General features: G+C 43.4%; 1 long non-coding RNA gene across 1 annotated transcript in view; it reads left to right on the forward strand.

Moving 5' to 3' along the window:
• Nucleotides 1–5,518: 5,518 nt before the first annotated feature.
• LOC130366909 (uncharacterized) overlaps nucleotides 5,519–16,233 on the forward strand; it is a 104,056-nt gene continuing 93,341 nt past the window's right edge. The window contains exon 1 of the long non-coding RNA XR_008891993.1: nucleotides 5,519–5,558. This is a non-coding gene — a long non-coding RNA (uncharacterized LOC130366909). The remainder of the gene's footprint in view (nucleotides 5,559–16,233) is intronic.

The raw sequence follows: 16,233 nt of genomic DNA on the forward strand, positions 1-16,233 counted from the left end.
AAGTGGATTTGAAGGGTCTTCATATTAGAAATACCCCACAAATTACCCCATTATAAAAAGAGCCCCCCCCCAAAGTATTCAAAATGACATTCACTCAGCGTTTTAACCCTTTAGGTGTTTCACAGGAATAGCAGCAAAATGAAGGAGAAAATTCACAATCTTCCTTTTTTACACTCGCATGTTCTTGTAGACCCAATTGTTGAATTTTTAAAAGGGGTAAAAGGAGAAAATGTATATTTGTAGCCCAATTTCTCTCGAGTAAGCACATACCTCATATGTCTATGTAAAGTGTTCGGCGGGCGCAGTAGAGGGCTCAGAAGGGAAGGAGCGACAAGGGGATTTTGGAGAGTAAGTTTTTCTGAAATGGTTTTTGGGGGGCATGTTGCATTTAGGAAGCCCCTATGGTGCCAGAACAGCAAAAAAAAAAAAACACATGGCATACCATTTTGGAAACTAGACCCCTTGAGGAACATAACAAGGAATTAAGTGAGCCTTAATACCCCACAGGTGTTTCATGACTTTTGCATATGTAAAAAAAAATTATAATTTTTTCACCAAAATGTGTGTTTCCCCCCAAATTTCACATTTTTGCAAGGGTTAGTAGCAGAAAATACCCCCCAAAATTTGTAACCCCATCTCTTCTGAATATGGAGTTACTCCATAAGTTGACCTGAAGTGCACTACGGGCGAACTACAATGCTCAGAAGAGAAGGAGTCATATTTGGCTTTTTGAGAGCAAATTTTGCTTGGGGGGCATGTCGCATTTAGGAAGCCCCTATGGTACCAGAACAGCAAAAAAAAAAAACATGGCATACCATTTTGGAAACTAGACCCCTTGAGGAACGTAACAAGGAATAAAGCGAGCCTTAATACCTCACAGGGGTTTCACGACTTTTGCATATGTAAAAAAAAAAAAAAAAATTCACTAAAATGTGTTTCCCCCCAAATTTCACATTTTTGCAAGGGTTAATAGCAGAAAAGAGCCCCCAAAATTTGTAACCCCATCTCTTCGGAGTATGGAAATACCCGATGTGTGGACGTCAAGTGCTCTGCTGGCGCACTACAATGCTCAGAAGAGAAGGAGCGCCATTGAGCTTTTGGGAAAAAAATTGTTTGGAATGGAAGTCAGGGGCCATGTGCGTTTACAAAGCCCCCCGTGGTGCCAGAACAGTGGACCCCCCACATGTGACCCTATTTTGGAAACTACACCCCTCACAGAATTTGATAAGGGGTGCAGTGAGTATTTACACCCCACTGGCGTTTGACAGATCTTTGGAACAGTGGGCTGTGCAAATGAAAAATAAAATTTTTCATTTTCACGGACCACTGTTCCAAAAATCTGTCAGACACCTGTGGGGCGTAAATGCTCACTGTACCCTTTATTACATTACGTGAGGGGTGTAGTTTCCAAAATGGGATCACATGTGGGTATTTATTTTTTTGCGTTTAAGTCAGAACAGCTGTAAAATCAGCCACCCCTGTGCAAAGCACCAATTTAGGCCTCAAATGTACATGGTGCGCTCTCACTCCTGAGTCTTGTTGTGCGCCCGCAGAACATTTTATGCCCACATCTGGGGTATTTCTGTACTCAGGAGAAATTGCGTTACAAATTTTGGGGGTCTTTTTTTCCTTTTAACGCTTGTGAAAATAAAAAGTATAGGGCAACACCAGCATGTTAGTGTAAATTTTTTTATTTTTTTTACACTAACAAGCTGGTGTAGCCCCAACTTTTCCTTTTCATAAGGGGTAAAAGGAGAAAAAGCCCCCCAAAATTTGTAGTGCAATTTCTCCCGAGTACGGAGATACCCCATCTCCGTACTCGGGAGAAATTGCACTACAAATTTTGGGGGGCTGTTTCCTTGAAATACGACAGGGCTCCGAAGTGAGAGAGCTCCATGCACATTTGAGGACTAAATAAGGGATTGCATAGGGGTGGACATAGGGGTATTCTACGCCAGTGATTCCCAAACAGGGTGCCTCCAGCTGTTGCTAAATTCCCAGCATGCCTGGACAGTCAGTGGCTGTCCGGAAATGCTGGGAGTTGTTGTTTTGCAACAGCTGGAGGCTCCGTTTTGGAAACACTGCCATACAATATGGTTTTCATTTTTATTGTGGGGGGACAGTGTAAGGGGGTGTATATGTAGTGTTTTACTCTTTATTATGTGTTAGTGTAGTGTTTTAGGGTACATTCGCACTGACGTGTTACTGTGAGTTTCTCGCTAGGAGTTTGAGCTGCGGCGAAAAATTTGCCGCAGCCCAAACTTGAAGCAGGAGACTTACTGTAAACCTGCCTGTGTGAATGTATCCTGTGCGTTCACATGGGGGGCAAACCTCCAGCTGTTTCAAAACTACAACACCCAGCATGTACTGACAGACCGTGCATGCTGGGAGTTGTACTTTTGCAACAACTGGAGACACACTGGTTGGAAAACCTTCAGTTAGGTTCTGTTACCTAACTCGGTATTTTCTAACCAGTGTGCCTCCAGCTGTTGCAAAACTACAACTCCCAGCATGTACTGATCGCCGAAGGGCATGCTGGGAGATGTAGTTATGCAATAGCTGGAGGTACGCAACTACAACTCCCAGCATGCCGAGACAGATGATTGCTGTTTGGACATGCTGGGATTTGCAGTTTTGCAACATCTGGAGGGCGACAGTTTTAGAGAACACTGCAAAGTGATCTCCAAACTGTGGTCCTCCAGCTGTTGCAAAACTACAATTCCCAGCATGCCCTGACAGCAAACAGTTGTTTAGGCATGCTAGGAGTTGTAGTTTTGCAAGATCTGGAGGGCTACAGTTTAGGGACCCCTATATAGTGGTCTCGAACTGTAGCCCTCCAGCTGTTGCAAAACTACATATTCCAGCATGCCCAAACAGCTGTCTGCGCATGCTGGGAGTTGTAGTTTTGCAACATCTGGAGGGCTACAGTTAGAGACCACTGTACAATGGTCTCAAACTGTACCCTCCAGATGTTGCTAGGCAACTCATCGGCTTCCGTCAGATCCAGCCGCACGTCATCGCCGCCCGCCGATCTCCGTCGCCCGCAGCCCCCGTCGCCCGCCCGGATCGCTAAGTGGATCTTCGGTGCCGGTCCCCGTCGTTTCCCCGTCCTGCCCCGCCTATTGTGGGAGGGCAGGACGGGGAAAACGAAAGTAAACCCCCCCGCCCCCAATCTGCTATTGGTGGTCGCGTCTAGACCACCAATAGCAGGGATAGGAGGGGTGGCACCCGTGCCACTTCACTCCTATCGCTTCAGGGGGATCCTGGGTGTCTTAGACACCCGCGATTCCCCTTACATTCCGGGTCACTATAGACCCGTAATGACCCGGGATCGCGCAAATCGCAAGTGTGAATTCACTTGCGATTTGCCGCGATCGCCGACATGGGGGGGTCTGATGACCCCCTGGGCATTTGCACGGGATGCCTGCTGAATGATTTCAGCAGGCATCCCGGTCCGATCCCCGCCCGGGGGGTACCAGAACTGCCCATGATGTAACTGTACGTCCTTGGTCCTTAAGACCCAGGATGTCGGGACGTACCGTTACGTCATGGGTCCTGTAGGGGTTAAACAACAGTGGTACTTGTTGGATGCAAACACATTAAAGGTTTTTTCCACCAACAACACTTTTTTAAGATCTCAACCACCTGGAAGACCACACCAGTAGAAACCTACGTGCCTCTGTGGTACGGAAGGGTCCCCCTAAACCTCACAGAATACTACAGTGGGGCGCTGCATTTGCACTGGTTGTCAGCAAGCCTGCGGCTAGGTCGTTGCATTGCTTAGCCACTATCTAGCTCTCTGGCGTACCCAGGGAAGTGGCTACCACATAACCTGATCGTCCACACTTACAGATCCTGGACACTGTCCTTACCTACAGCGGCGACCCAACTGTCAGTGTTCCACAAGTGTTCCCTGGTGATGACAGTCTCTATTTTTAGCAACAGGGCAATCTTGGCCAAGTACTTTTCGTGGGGGTTTTCTCCCTGTGGCATCACGGCAGCCCTAAGAGCAACTTATCCTCCTCCTGACAAATGTGCAATCCCTTCGAATGTCTGTACCATACACAGTATCAGCAAGGGGGCAGATGCAGTCCAAGGTGCTCAAAGGAAACAAGACGCCCTTCCCTACCCTCCCACCTGGCTGTGCCCACACTTCAAGCTCTGTCCACAGATTGCTGCTAAAAAGGTGGTTAGTAAATTCAAGAGAAATTCTATGGGTGGGTTAAAATAATGAGAGTAGTAGTCCCTGATATGTCACATGGCTAAAGAGGTAAACCCAATGGGGGAGATTTATCAAAACCTGTGTAGAGGAAGAATGGTGCAGTTGCCATAGAAACCAATCAGAACGCTTCTTTCATTTTTCACAGGCCTCTTTAGAAATGGAAGAAGCGAGCTGATTGGTTGCTATGGGCAACTGCACCACTCTTCCTCTACACAGGTTTTGATAAATCTCCCCCAATGTCTCTCTGTGAACCCCACAGTGTCCTTTTTTAAATTAAACTGTTGCATTTCGCAAAGACCAGTAATGAGATTTCTCACAGCCAAGGTTTCTGTAAACAACAGTAACTTTATGTAACTCCTGATGCAGATCCATACAGTACATATGCTTTGAATCTAGCGTGGAAAAGTACAGTTAAAGATAGTACAGCTTTAGGAGAAGCCGATTTTTGTCACTGTCTCTTTAAGTTGAGGCTTTGCTTTTAGCAGAAATATATGAACCACTTAGTCCGGGCCTGCCCAGATGTATGGGAGAAGATGCCAGTCTGTTACATATGTTTTGGAGTTGTCCCAGTTTAGCAGAGCTTTGGTCTTATATTATCAAAGCTATTGAACAGACCTTTAAAATAGATATTCCCCATGACCCCAAAATTTGTATACTAGGTTATATTAAAAATCTCAGCTTGGAAAAACATTCCAAAATTGTGGTATCACGTTTACCATATATGGCATGGAAATTGATGGCTCAAAAGTGGAAAGTGGACAAACCGCCCACATTCCAGCAATTTATTAGAAAGGTTGATAATTTGATAAATTGGGAAAAGGGATCTATATTGGTTGAAATTCTGGAGAGAGATTACATTTTATTTCGTCTCACTGGTTGAAAAAAAAAAGTTTAGGGTTGGTAGAGGTATAAAATAAAATAGTAGTATTTTATTTTTTTTAAAAGTAGTATTGTGATGGACAGGGCCACCATCAGGGGGGTACAGCCAGTAGTCCAGTAAGGGGCCCCATCTCCCAGGGGGGGCCGGGCCCCTGCTGCACCCCCCTGCAGCAGCCCCAGCACAGAATACTGCTGTTTAAGCAGCAGCCTCCTGCTTTCACTGGCAGCTGCAAAATACTTCCTGCCATCTGTCCTCTCCTCCCTGGATAAGGCTCTTACAGACGACAGCAGCACAATGGAGCGATAACTGCCGAACTTCGGGCCATGTATGGGAGGCAGGGGACCTTTGGTGATGTCATTACCATGTGATCAGTCACATGGGTGGGAGGAGCCTGACTACTATGCAATGGAGGCCCAGGAAGAAGTTCCTGTATAGGGGAATGTGTATCATGTGAAGGTAACCTATACTACATACTCAAACACAAATTACTATGTCTGTGTTTTCCAAACAGTGGGCCTCCAGCTGTTTCAAAACTACAACTCCCAGTATCCCCAGAAAGCCAACAGCTGTCTGGGCATGCTGGGAGTTGTAGTTTTGCAACAGCTGGAGATACATTGTTTGGAAAACACTGCACTATATAATTCCCACACACTGCATTTAACACACCCACCACATTTATTGATTTAAGAATCAATAAATAAATGTCCAATTTATTCCAATATAACGTTAATTATCCCACACGGTCAATGGCATAATTGTTAAAAAATGCCAAAGTCCACAATTGCTAATTTTTAGTAATTTCATTTACCATAAAAAATAAATTAAATTAAAAAAAAGCGATCGAAAAGGCGCATCAAAGCAAAAATGGTACCAGTAAAAACTACAGATCAGAGCGCAAAAGATGAGCCCTCACACATCCCAGTATATGGAGAAATGCTAAAGTTATAGGGGTCAGAAGAGGAGGATTTTAAGTATACTACTTTTTGTATAAACGGAAGCCCCCAAAAGTTGCAAAATGGCGTTTTTTTTTTTTTTACTGTGTATTTCATGGTAGCATGATTGATGCCATTACAGAGTTAAATTGGTGGCACAAAAAACAACAAGCCCCATATAGGTCTGAAAGTGGAAAATGAAAAGTATTCTGGCTGTAATACACAAGTGGTATAAATCTCATGGTCGCAGCCGTCACAATCATGACTGAGCCCCCTGTGACCGGCCACCACTGCTGCCACAATATCTGGCTGATCTGCCGGCGACTGTAACTGTAAGGGTAAAACTCCAAAACAAAGTACCTACACAAAACAAAAAAAGGGTTCACATATCGCTAAAAGTTTATTTTGTTAACACCAACCAAATTAAAAACATGTATATGAGGCATCCGGAGAAAACCACAAGTAATCACAGAGGCCACAACACACATGAAATTCAGAGATAATGGGGGAGATTCATCAAATCCTGTGCAGAGGGAAAGTGGAGCAGTTGCCCATAGCAACCAGATTGTTCCTTTAAAAATATATATATTTTTTAAAGGCATCTGAAAAATTAAAGAAGCGATCTACAACTGCTCCACTTTCCCTCTGCACAGGATCTGATAATTCTTCCCCATTATCTCTGAATAAAGTGGCAGGGGGGGATCAGTCAGGGGGAATAAAGTGTCAGGGGGGATCGGGGGTGGGGAATATAGTGGCAGGGGGGGGATAAAGTGGCAGGGGGATCAGAGGGGGGATAAAGTGGCATGGGGGAACAGAGGGGGGATAAAGTGGCAGGGAGTGGGATCAGAGGGGGGGAATAAAGTGGCAGGGGGGATCAGAGAGTGGAAATAAAGTGGCATGGGGAGGATCAGGGGGGTGGCAAATGATATAGCACAGTGGGGAGTGGTTGAAATGGAACGGGAGGTTGATCAAGGGGGAGAATGCATGGGGGTAGCAGCCCAATTTGTAATGCTGATACTGGTATCATGTTATACGTCGTAGGACATGCAACGCGGTATGGGCAATTGGCGGTACTGTGAGGGGTGTCCAGGGGGCCCAGGCCTGAGCTGTGTAAGGGGCCCCAACATTTCTGATGGCAGCCCTGGTGATGGAATATGTTTAGAAGTAAGTCTAATTACATGGAAATGATAATTGTAATGTAAATATGTATGCCTTATACTGCTTGATAAAAGAAATAATAAATATAAAAAAAAAAAGATTGGTCTATTACAGTATTCTGCTACTAAGTTTCTGTAGAACTTCCATAGCAGAATTGGATTCCGCAGAAAGGTTGAATATGTCCCTGTAGTAAATTGGATGGCTCTTAACAGGTCGACATTAAGCACAGATTCTGGAGAGGGCTGCAGTAAGAGGAATCCACCCACAGATTCCTTGTGGAAATTCCAGTCATAATTCTGTAGTGTGAATTAGCCCTAACAGTGTAGCCACTTGACACTGGAGATACAGTTTTCTTCACACTTCTATAGAGATATTTTCTATACTTTATACAGGGAGCATTCTTTTAAAGGAGATATCCAGTGCTGAAAAACTTATCCCCTATCCTAAGGATAGGGGATAAGTTTCAGATCGCGGGGGGTCTGACCGCTGGGGCCCCCCGTGATCTCCTGTACGGGGCCCTGGCAGCCTGCGGGAATGGGGCGTGTTGACCACTGCACGAAGCGGCGGCTGACACGCCCCCTCAATACAACTCTATGGCAGAGCCGGAGGGCTGCCTTCTGCAATCTCCGGCTCTGCCATAACAATGTATTGAGGGGGCGTGTCAGCTGCCGCTTCATGCGATGGTCAACACCCGCTATCTGGCCAGCGAACCAGGGCTTCGTACAGGAGATCGCGGGGCGCCCCAGTGGTCGGACCCCCCGTGATCTGAAAGTTATCCCCTATCCTTAGGATAGGGGATACGTTTTTCAGCACTGGACTACCTCTTCAAGGTCTCCTCACTTTATGTCGGATGCCCACACTGCTGTTCAAATGGCACCTTACAAAGCTATGGGCACTGGTGACCAGTGCCACATGAATATTCAAATTGGAGCGGCAGGCCCACCTCCTGTGCACAATTCACCGAAGAAATAGGTGGACCTTCAGAGGGACCGGGCTCCGGACTGAAGGTATGTATGTTAGTCCGAGACCCCAAATCGGTCTCCTGTTCACCCGCACTATAACCCAGTGTATTGGGTTTAGTGTGGGTGAGCGGGATGGCCGTTTTCCTTTAAAACTACCTTTCCCAGCAGTCCTTACTGCCAAGACTGATAGAAAGGGTCGTGGTTTGCTGGCATGATGTCAGAAAGGGCGTGGCTTACAAGGTGAGGATGCGGAAAGCCAGGACTGTGTCACGTTATCTCTGTCCCTGTTGGGGGTTGAGGGTGGTGGTGAGAGAAGAGACAAAGTGGACAGAGGATGGCAGGTTCACTTTCTGCCTGCATATTCCAACAGAGAAAACGGCCCAGTACAGGTAATGTGTATATTCCAATACAGTTGATCTGGGGGACAAAATAGGAATCATTTTTACTTTACTATACTATAAGATTGGTTCCTATGAGCAATTGTCAACTTTTCCTCTACAAATTTTTTGATAAATCTCCCCTATCACTTAATACATACATTCCATCAAGCAATATTTGCACTCCCCATGTCCACTATAAGTGCCCGCCTCTTTCAAACTTGCCGCAGGAAACATGTAGCGAGTATGAAACAAAATACGCTTGTGTGAACGCACCCTAATGGCAGGGTCATATGGGGTTCATCTGCAGCATATAGCAAGAGGGACTGCAGAGCGAGCTCAACAGCGAACTCTACAGCAGGAAGTCTGCCACTACAAGCGGACACACTGCTACCCAGCTGCAGCTGGTATCCTGCTCTGTAGTCCCCCTGTGACTGCCGTCGGCACATGAAATACGATACGATATATATAATTCCATATACGTTTTTCATGCAGATCAGTCACAACAGATTCAATGCGGATCTCACCCCTATACTCAGAAGATCAGTTATAGTTGTATAACTGAGATGGTTGTAGCTTTTGCAATACTTGTTGAAAATAGATGTTAGTAAAGGTCAATAAACTCTTTTAACACCTTTTGACCCATTGGTGTAGATTTCTTACATTTTTGCCACAGATATTAAATGTATCTTATATGCTCAATTGCAGCTATAGGATTCCAGTTTAATTGCTAAAATAGTGAATTACTTGCAGTTCCTAGCAGTTACCTATCTGTAGACATGAATAACCTTTTGTAGATGTTTGATTGTCTTATATACGCTGTCTACAATGCTTTTACATAAGCTCTGTGCTAATGACGTGCACCCATTAGAGTAAAGTTTAATCTAAATACATAACAACAATTCTGCCCAGTTGTACATGATGCAAGTGTCATAGACGCAGGTTCTCTATCTAGAGATATTCAGATTCTGCCCAGAGAAACAGGTTACACCACTAGTTACGCACAACATGTTGGCCTTGGATCAGACAAGTCATTTACTATGTAGCCACACATTTCACTGCCATGGCACCAGTGACTAGTCCTGTTGTAGTACTTATCCTATTGGACGACTAATCTTACTGTACATCGCAGTGGTGTTTAATGAGGTATATAAAATGTTAAGAGAAGAATGTTATTGTACAATTACTGCAGATTCCACCTACTTAATGAAGATGTTAGAAAAAAACATATCTTTTCCGGTACAAGTAATGCTAAGTTCACTTTGGAATGTTCCTTTCCACCTTTTTAATGTGTTCATGTTCTATTAGAATTGTATATATATATATAGAAGTGTATTGAACCCCTTAACGACGCAGGACACATATTTACGTCCTGCGCCGCCTCCCGCGATATGAAACGGGGTTCGCGCTGCGACCCCGCATCACATCGCGTCGGTCCCGGCGCTCATCAACGGCCCGGACCCGCGGCTAATACCACACATCGCCGATCGTGGCAATGTGCGGTATTAACCCTTTAGAAGCGGCGGTCAAAGCTGACCGCCGCTTCTAAAGTGAAAGTGAAACTATCCCGACTAGTCAGTCGGGCTGTTCGGGACCGCCGTGGTGAAATCGCGGCGTCCAGAACAGCCTATAGGACACCGGGAGGGCGATGTCCGATCGACGAATGACTGCTCCATGCCTGAGATCCAGGCAGGAGCAGTCAAGCGCCGATAACACTGATCACAGGCGTGTTAATACACGCCTGTGATCTGTGTAGAAGATCAGTGTGTGCAGTGTCATAGGTCCCTATAGGACCTATAACACTGCAAAAAAAAAGTAAAAAAAAAGTGTTAATAAAGGTCATTTAACCCCTTCCCTAATAAAAGTTTGAATCACCCCCCTTTTCCCATAGAAAAAATAAAACAGTGTAAATAAAAAAAAAATAAACATGTGCTATCGCCGCATGCGTAAATGTCCGAACTATAAAAATATCTCATTAATTAAACCACACGGTCAATGGCGTACACGCAAAAGAATTCCAAAGTCCAAAAAAGCGTATTTTTGGTCACTTATACCATTAAAAATGAATAAAAAGTGATCAAAAAGTCTGATCAAAACAAAAATCATACCGATAAAAACTTCAGATCACGGCGCAAAAATTGAGTCCCCATTTCACCCTGTACAGGGAAAAATAAAAAAGTTATAGGGGTCAGAAGATTACATTTTTAAACGTATAAATTTTCCTGCATGTAGTTATGATTTTTTCCAGAAGTACGACAAAATCAAACCTATATAAGTAGGGTATCATTGTAACCATATGGACCTACAGAATAATGATAAGGTGTCATTTTTACCGAAAAATGACTGTGTAGAAATGGAAGCCCCCAAAAGTTACAAATTGGCGTTTTTTCTTCGATTTTGTCGCACAATGATTTTTTTTTCTGTTCCGCCATGAATTTTTGGGTAAAATGACCAATGTCACTGCAAAGTAGAATTGGTGACGCAAACATAAGCCATATTATTGATTTTTAGGTGGAAAAATGAAAGGGTTAGGATTTTTAAAAGGTAAGGAGGAAAAAACAAAAGTGCAAAAACTAAAAAAACACTGAGTCCTTAAGGGGTTAAAGGGGTACTCTGGCGAAATGTTTTTTCTTTAAATCAACCAGAAACAGATTTGTAAATTACTTCTATTAAAAATCGTTAGCCTTCCAGTACTTATCAACTGCTGTATACTACAGAGGAAGTTGTGTAGTTCTTTTTAGTCTAACCACAGTGCTCTCTACTGACACCTCTGTCCCTGTCAAGAACTGTCCAGAGCAAATGCAAACCTCTCCTGCTTTGGACAGTACCTTACCCTGACAGAAGTGGCTGCAGAGAGCACTGTGGTCAGACTGGAAAGAACTGCACAACTTTCTATGTGGTATACAGCAGCTGATAAGTACTGGAAGGTTAAAGATGTTTTATTAGAAGTAATTGACAAACCTTTAAAAGTTTCTGGCACCAGAGTAGGCCTTTAAGTCCAAGAAACATCAGATGGGCACCACCAAAATGTGGTAGGTACAGTCATGGCAGTAATTGTTGGCACCCCTGAATTTTTTCAAGAAAATGAAGTATTTCTCACAGAAAATGATTGCAGGAACACATGCTTTGCTATGTACATGTTCATTCCCTTTGTGTGTATTGGAACTAAACAAAAAAGGGGAGGAGAAAAAGCAAATTGGACATAATGTCACACCGAACTCCAAAAATGGGCTGGACAAAATTATTGGCACCCTTTCAAAATTGTGGGAAAATAAGATTGTTTTAAGCATGTGATGGTCCTTTAAACTCACCTGGGGGCAAGTAGCAGGTGTGGACAATATATAAATCACATCTGAAAAGCAGATAGAAAGGAGAGAAGTTCACTTAGTCTTTGCATTGTGATGCTGTGTGTGCCACACTAAGCATGGAAAACAGAAAGAGAGAGAACTGTCTGAGGACTTGAGAACCAAAATTGTGAAAAAATATCAACAATCTCAAGGTTACAAGTCCATCTCCAGAGATCTAGATTTGCCTTTGTCTACAGTGCGTAACATTATCAAAAAGTTTGCAACCCATGGCACTGTAGCTAATCTCCCTGGGCGTGGATAAAAGAGAAAAATTGATGAAAGGTTTCAACACAGGATAGACTGGATGGTGGATAAGCAGCCCCAAACAAGTTCCAAAGATATTCAAGCTGTCCTGCAGGCTCAGGGAGCATCAGAGCATTTAAATGAAACGCTATGGCAGGAGACCCAGGAGGACCCCACTGCTGACACAGAGACATAGAAAAGCAAGACTACATTAAAATTCTTCTTGGAAAACATCTTGTGGACAGATAAAACCAAGATGGAGCTTTTTGGTAAAGCACATCATTCTACTGTTTACCGAAAATGGAATGAGGCCTACAAAGAAAAGAGCACAGTACCTACAGTAAAATATGGTGGAGGGTCAATTATGTTTTGCAGTTGTTTTGCTGCCTCTGGCACTGGGTGCCTTGAATGTGTACAAGGCATCATGAAATCTGAGGATTAACAACGGATTTTGTGTCGCACTGTACAGCCCAGAGTCAGAAAGCTGGGTTTGCGTCTGAGATCTTATGTCCACTTAGCTTTTTTTTCCTCCCTTTTTAGGTTTAGTTCCAATACACACAAAGAGAATACACATGTGTATAGCAAAACATGTGTTACTGCAATCCTTTTCTGTGAGAAAAATTTCAGGGGTGCCAACATTTACGGCCATGACAGTATGTGGTGATCTGTCTGGATACTAAGAACCCTAAGAAGCCCATACTAGGGATGCCTCCCAGACGATATTTTCTGGCACAGCCGGTATTTTAATGCCTCTGCCGATAATTTTGTAGAAAAAAATATGCAAAAGCCGGTATTTATTTTTTTTTTTTAGTAAAGAGCCCATGGCCATTGCGGACAGAATCAAATAATGCACCCTTAGCCCAGCTGCCCTGGTGGAGTCTGGAATCTCACCGTAGAAATTTGCCCTGTGCACAGAGAAGCAGAATCTCGTTGAAAACAATAGTAGGCTGCTGCAAGCTTAAAGGGGTACTCCACCATAAAACATTTTTTTTTTTTAATCAACTAGTGCTAGAAAGTTAAACAGATTTGTAAATTACTTCTATTTAAAATCTTAATCCTTCCAGTACTTATCAGCTGCTATATGCTCCATAGGAAGTTATTTTCTTTTTGAATTTCCCTTTCTGTCTGACCACGGTGCCCTCTGCTGACACCTCTGTCCATTTTCGGAACTGTCCGGAGCAGTATAGGTTTGCTATGGGGATTTGCTCCTACTCTGGACAGTTCTTAAAATGAACAGAGGTGTCAGCAAAGAGCACTGTGGTCAGACAGAAAGGAAACTTAAAAAAAAAAGAACTTTCTCTGGAGCGTACAGCAGCTGATAAGTACTGGAAGGGTTAAGATTTTTAAATAGAAGTCATTTACAAATCTGTTTACATTTCTGGCACCAATGTTATCCAGTGGAGTACCCCTTTAATTCCATCAAATTTCCATAGCGTGCATGGACCCTAAGTGTAGTCATGGACACAAAAAACGAACAGAATTTTTGTAATCAGTTGTTCAATTACAATCAATCAAATTCAATTAAAAATAAGAAAACAAGGCCACAAAAAGTTTTATGTGTAAACCCAGTATTAAAGGGGTAGTTCACCCCTAGAGATCTTATCTCCTATCCAAAGTATAGGGGATAAGATGTATGATCGCAGGGGTCCTGCTGCGGGAACCCAGCTTTCTAAACATTCTGCTTAGAATCATGATGACTGCTGCATGGAGATTGCAGGGGTTCCCAGTGGCTCTCATATGTATCTATGACATGCCAGATAATTTAGACATAGATATATATATATATATATATATATATATATATATATTCGTACAGGCTAAATTAAACTTGAAAAATATAGCAGGAATTTGGGGATAGAAGCTAAGGTAATCCCTCCAGCTACAGAACAAGATGCATGTGTCCTGCTCAGTATATGCCAAAAGAAAGGTTTTTCTATTTGGAAAAGTGGAGTGCGTCATACACAATCATTAAGACAATCCGTAATCTTGTGAACTGTAAAATATTTCCTATTCAGCCAAATTCACGCTCCAGTGCCTACTAATGTGAATCAAAAGACAGACTGTACTTTTCCTAAAATTGCCCTCAGAGGAATTCATTAGATTGTACATTTAACACAAACATGAAAGCGGAATACAAAACAAAGGAAACTATTTCTTATTTGTTTCTACTCATGACCTTCAACCTCAGCTCAGCAGTGATACCTGCAGATGACTTCACACCGCATAGTGCACTGTCAGGTCAAACTACTTTTTCTTAATCTGTTGGTTCACCTTAGGTGACACCAATATGTTAGGAAATTGTACGAAGATCAGTTACCTAAAATATTTCTGTTATCAGAACCTCTGCGCTTACAAGCAGAGTACTCCCATAGTACAGGGGTCCCTCAACATACCATGGTAATCCGTTCCAAATGGACCATCGTTTGTTGAAACCATCGTATGTTGAGGGATCCGTGCAATGTAAAGTAAAGGACAGTGGTCTACAACCTGCGGACCTCCAGATGTTGCAAAACTACAACACCCAGCATGCCCGGACAGCCAACGGCTGTCCGGGCATGCTGGGAGTTGTAGTTTTGCAACATCTGGGGGTCCGCAGGTTGAAGACCACTGGTATTGGAGGTTATACTCATGTGTTCCCGCCGCTCCGGACCGTCACCGCTGCCCTGGATGTCGCCTTCCATCGTTGTCGCCGCGACCCCTACGCTCCGGCAAGGCCTCTGCTTCCCCAGCATCCGCGCTCTCCGTCGCCGCCATCACATTGTTATGCACGCCGCTCCTATTGGATGACGGGACGGAGTGGGCAGGACACCGGAGCCCCGAGGACAGATAAGTGATCGTCAGCGGACCACACGGGGCACCGTAAACGGCTATCCGGTGGCAGCTGAAGCAGTCTGCACTGCCGGATAGCCGTTTATGCGATGGCCCCGACATACAAAAGCATCGTATGTTGATGCTGCCTTAAACATGCATCGGCCTCTGAGAGGTCATCGTATGTTGTAATGATCTTATGTCGGGGCCATCGTAGGTCGAGGGGTCACTGTATTCCCATAGAATACTGCAGATTTATGTCAGCAGTGTTCCTGCTGCTCTACAAGAAACAGCTTGTATTCCTCTCACTTCCTGCACATACAATGCATTCAGAAAGTTTTCAGACCATTTCATTTTTTGCACATTTTGTTATGTTGCGGTCTTGTGCTAAAATAAAAAAAAGTTTCCCCATCATTCTGCACTCCATAATACCCCATAATGACAAAGTGAAATCAGAATGTTACAAATCTTTCCTAATGTCCTTAAAGGGGTACTCTGGTGAAAACCTTTTTACTTTTAAATCAACTGGTGGCAGAAGTACCACAAAATCAAACCTATATAAGCAGGGAATCATTTTAATCGTATGGACCTACAGAATAAAGATAAGGTGTCATTTTTACCGAAAAATGTACTACGTAGAAACGGAAGCCCCCAAAAGTTACAAAACGGTGTTTTTTTTTTTTCAATTTTGTCGCACAATAATTTTTTTTTCCGTTTCACCGTAGATTTTTGGGCAAAATGACTGACGTCATTACAAAGTAGAATTGGTGGCGCAAAAAATAAGCCATCATATGGATTTTTAGGTGCAAAATTGAAAGAGTTATGATTTTTTAAAGGCAAGGAGAAAAAACGAAAATGCAAAAACGGAAAAAACCCCCGGTCCTTAAGGGGTTAAAAGGGAAAACAAAATAATTGTATTGACATAAGTATTCAGACCCTTTACTCAGTACTTAGTTGAAGGACCTTTGGTAAAGATTTTAGATAGAGATGAGCAAATTTTTGACAAATTCGATTCGGCCGATTCGCCGAATTTTACGAAAAAATGTGGTTCGATACAAATTTATTTGCAGTAAATTGCTATTAAAAATGGCTATTTCTGGGCTAAAGACAGGCTCAATAGTGGTGTAGAACACTTTGCCTTGTCATATTACGCATAGGGAGTGTGCTGTGTTAGTGAAATAATACTGTTATTCAGTATGACATTCAGATTACAGGCATCACTATTAGAATCACTGCCGCACAGCGGCACAATGACAGAGCCTGGTAATTGGAATGAGCAAACTTAAAATACTTTTTTGAAGACC

This window comes from Hyla sarda, chromosome 4 (genome assembly GCF_029499605.1).
Source record: "Hyla sarda isolate aHylSar1 chromosome 4, aHylSar1.hap1, whole genome shotgun sequence".
Lineage (NCBI taxonomy): Eukaryota > Metazoa > Chordata > Amphibia > Anura > Hylidae > Hyla > Hyla sarda.